At 40.1% G+C, this 4,548-nt stretch overlaps 1 pseudogene; it reads right to left on the bottom strand.

Moving 5' to 3' along the window:
- LOC102856723 overlaps window positions 1–4,548 on the bottom strand; it is a 26,979-nt pseudogene that overhangs the window by 12,118 nt on the left and 10,313 nt on the right.

The following is a 4,548-nucleotide window of genomic DNA, read 5'->3' as shown; positions in this document are numbered from 1 at the left end:
ACAATTCCCCTCGGCTAATACCTGGGTAAGCTCTGTAAGGTAAATGGCAACAATGAAGTGATGGTGAAAATGAGTAGTGAGCTTCTCGAGTTCCTTTAATCCAGACTGCTGTTCAGAGGAGTTCAAGGGGAAAGAAACAGCCTCCGTGCACATGTGCACAACATGTAACTCAACCATGAGCTGCTGTCTTTCTTCCGCAGAAATGGGATTAAGTGTAATTTCAGCCTTTTTAGTCACATTAGGGAACTGGAACTCCAGCAAGCTCTCAGTGATGGTCAGAACGCCAACTCATTAATGAACTGCTGGGGAAATGGGTGAACACCAATGATATCCATTGCAATCTGTGCCAGAATCATCATTTAACTTAAGCAAGCCAGCAAGTTTTTCAAATTCCTCAGAATCCAGGCAGCATTCCATCTTGCAAGGGCAAGCAAAAGGCTTAATCCGATTCACCTCCCTGACCTTGATTTGGCTCATGATCTTCTCTATTGTCTTAGTACAAATTTTAGAGTCAAATGGGTGTGCCTGGATAGACTGCAGGCACAATGAAGTGCCCTCCCAAGGATTATAATCTACTTCAGGTACAGAACAACTATTTTCCTCATCCAAGGGCACAGGAATATAGGAAAGAGGCCTTGTGTTCAACAGGACCCGGTATCCATAAGCTAACAATGCTGGAATGACAGTAACAGCATTGGTATGGATAGATACCTCAGACCTGTCCTTGGTCGGTTTTCATCAAATTGACACCTCCTGGCATTTGGTATCTTACACACGGGTCTGGGATTAGGGTCAAAATTAGTCTCATCTTCTCAGAACCAGCTCCCAATAACACCTCCGTCGTCATCTTCCTTCCCACCACTCCTGGTCTAGATTTGCAGCTGGCCTCAGGTACAGGCTAAACACTCATCTCCTCATCATCACCCCCAGCTTCATCTTTGTACTTAACACTAGGCCCACTGCCAGCCTCTTCCTCCTTTCATAACCAGGAACTAATACTGGCCTCCTCCCCCACCCCAGAACCAGGCATTCATATCAGTCTTATCTTTGTGTGAAGACTTGGGTGAACAACTGATCTTGGCTATAGAAATGAGGCACTACAGTGGCCTTGCTCTCAGCTCTGGCACCAAAGTCTCTATTGTTCTCCTTCCTTGACTTGACTGAGGATCTAGGCATAGCCTTAGGCAAAGTTCTGGCTTGAGCCTTGGGCTTAGGCAGGACTCTTCCTTTCATTGAGCAATCCCTTTTTCCTAGACACAGTTTTCTTCTTTGCTACCATTGTTGTTGTTGTTATGTGCCTTTGAGTCCTTTGAGACTCATAGCAACCCTATAGCTGTCTCAAATCTTCCCTGGCCCAGGACATCAGCCCATTTGCTCCGCAATATCCCTCTACTTCCGTGCTAAAGCCTGGACTTCCTGTTGCACTTCTCCCCCTCCTTGGTGCAGCAACCCTAGGCGGGAGCTCTTCTTGGCCATCTTGACCACACAGAAGTCCCTGTGGATCTGAGGAAGGAGCTGATTGAGGAAGGAGCTGCTCAGGCGTGTGAAGGGTGTGATACATCACCAGGTAGAAGACTTTCCTTCAATGAGAAGGTTGACATCTCTTCAGGACTACTATTCTGTCCACCTCCAGTGCTGTTGGAAGACCATCACTGTCAGCAGGTCTGCACTCGGGAACCATCATTGTTCTCTGCCCTCTGTACCATGAACAGAGGCTGTGTGTGTTTGCAGAGGGCACTCAGTGAATGTTAAGCTAGTACAATTGACCCTCTCTTGTTCCCAAGGACTGACTTCGTGAAAGAGTATGAAGGCACTTAATAAAGCTCCATTACCATACTTCAGCCATGGTTGAAAATAAGGCTAAAGCCCAGGTTAAAACTAGAACAGGGGCTGCTGCAGAGGCTGAGGTAGAAAGGGAGGCTACTGATATATTCAGCCCTGTAGCCAAGGCTCCAGTAGTTTTAGGATAATTTTCAGCAGAATCTTGCTTGCATGTGGTAGTAATGATATTATTCGATAATGTCTGCATTCTGTCGAGTCAACTTTCAATAATTTATTTACATTAAGTTTCATTCAAATACATTGTATTTTAAATTATTTTTATTTCATATTGATTTGCATATAAATTGACGTACATTTTATTTCATTTATATATTGTGTTTCCTCTGCTCAAATTGTGTTTCATGCAATCATTCCCATACATTGTGTATTACAAAAAGAATCATCACGGACCTATGCCCACAATTACCCTGCCATTTCAGTTCCCCACTGGATCATTCTTAATTCTTTCAGTACTTTTTTCTACCCACCAAACTCTGCGACCTCATGGTTTTCTCCTACTCTCCACCTTCAGCTTCCCTCCTCCCTCTGCTTGCCTCTTTAGACTTTTTTATGCATCTTACTAGTTATTAATCCTTTATATTTTACAATGCATTATTTGTCCCTATGAGACTGAGTTAATTCACTCAACATAAAGCTTTCCAGCCTCTTCCATGTTATATTTTATTTTCAAAAATTGTTGTTCCTGAGTGCTGCATAACATTCTATTGTGTTAATGTACCCCTATTTCTCAATTCATTTGTTTGCTGATCAGATTTGGGCTGTGTCCATTTTGTTGCTATTGTGAATAATGCTGCTATGAGCATCATTGTACAAATATCTGTTTTTGTTCTATTTTTCTTAGTTATATTTCCAGCAGTGAAATGACTGGGTTATATGGAATGTCTATATTCTGCTTTTTGAGGAAATACCAGACTGCCTTCTAGAGCATGTAAATCATTTTATAATCTCATACATTTGTGAAAGTGCCAATCTCTCCAAATTCTCTCCAACATTTATTGCTTTATTTACTATTAAACTTTACCACTGCTACTGGGATGAGATTCTACCTCATTGTGATTTTGCTTTCCATCTTTATTATTGCCAGCGATTTTGAGCATTTCTTCATGTTTCTATCGGCCATTGGGATGTCTTCCTCTCTGAAAAGTCTTTCCATGTCTTTTGCAAATTTTGCAATTGGGTTGCCAACCATTTTATTGTGAAGGCCCTATAGTATTCTTTGAACTTAGGTATGATTCCCTTCTCTGAGGCATCATTGGCAAATGTTTTCACTAGTCAGTATGTTTTCTTTTCACTCAATTGGTAAAAGTTTTTGACACATTTGGCACACACAGGGACTTAATTTTTAGAAGGACCTTACATAGTTGTGCATTCCTGCTTGTATTTGCCAAGTATTGTATTTGTCTTCTGCTCTCAGTATAGGTTTCACATAAGCAAAATCGAATGTTCTGGGATTCCCATTCTTCTAAGAGTCAGCCATAGGCTAGGCCTTCTAATTTAGTTCCATTTCATCTCTTATGATCTTTATGGTTTGGAGTTTTACCACTCTCTTTCTGGTTCACCTTGAGTTGATATGTGTGTGTGAGGTGAGATGTGGATTATGCTTCAGGTCTTCCAAGTAGAAGTCCTATTTTCCCAACACTATTTGTTGAAGAAGTTGTAGTGTCCTCATTTAATAACCTTCTTACCTTGTTAAACACCTGCTGACCTAGGTAGACATGTTAATTTATGAATTCTCAGTTCTTTTACATTGGTCTAGGTGTCTGTCATTGCACCTATACCATGCCGTTTTGGTTATTACAGCTGTGTAGTATGATTTGAGATCAGGGAGTGGCATGCCTTCCATTTCATTCATGTTTTGCAGAAATGTTTTTTCTAATTTGGAGTCTCTTTCTATCCCTAATTAATTTACCAATTGAATTTTCAGTCTCTTTGGAAACTGAATGTGGTATCTATATTGGTATTGCATTAAACATGTAGTTTGCTTTGGTTGTATTGGTATTTTAACTGTATTGAGTATTTTTATCCATAAACAATGGGAGAAGGATGGACAATCTCCTCCTATATAACTAACTGTCTGGGAAAAAACACCAGAGTATCAGCTATTAGTTCTGACTTGATGGTACACAACAATAACAATACCTAATATTATATGGTAAACCATATGCTTAATCAGTAATTGAAGGAAACACAAAATATAAGCTGCAACTCCTCTTGTGACAGATCACATGAAATGAGCCACTTCCTGCAGACAAGAGGTAGCTATGTCCCCAGAAGAGGCAGCATTAAAAATCTATTCTTGTGAACTACTTCCTTCCTCAGCTAAGCATTAGGTTGACAATAGAGGAAAAACTCAGCTTTATTTACAAAGGAATTATATTTATGATTTACTTCCCATGATTCTCAATAAAGTCACAGAGAGGTGTGGCTTGTGGTGCTTCAGTTGTTGGAACTGCTCACACCATTTTTATACTCTCTGTTTAATTATACATTCTTGATATTTTGTCTCATTATTAATTATTAATATAGTTTACTTTCAGTATGCAACAACAACCCAAGGACACAGATTTTTTTTTCCATTTATTTAGTCCTAGATGTGCTTACCAAGTTGTGCCAAGAAATCTGGAGAACAACCACTAGACCAACTGACTGTAAGAGATATATATTTGTTCCCATTCCAAAGAAAGGTGATCCAACAGAGTGTGGAAA

The sequence above is a fragment of the Elephantulus edwardii genome, unplaced genomic scaffold (assembly GCF_000299155.1).
Source record: "Elephantulus edwardii isolate Elephantulus edwardi_28Jun2011 unplaced genomic scaffold, EleEdw1.0 scaffold00347, whole genome shotgun sequence".
Taxonomy (NCBI): Eukaryota; Metazoa; Chordata; class Mammalia; order Macroscelidea; family Macroscelididae; genus Elephantulus; species Elephantulus edwardii.
The sequence above is the reverse complement of the archived record's forward strand: the minus strand, read 5'-3'. Positions and strand labels throughout refer to the sequence as shown.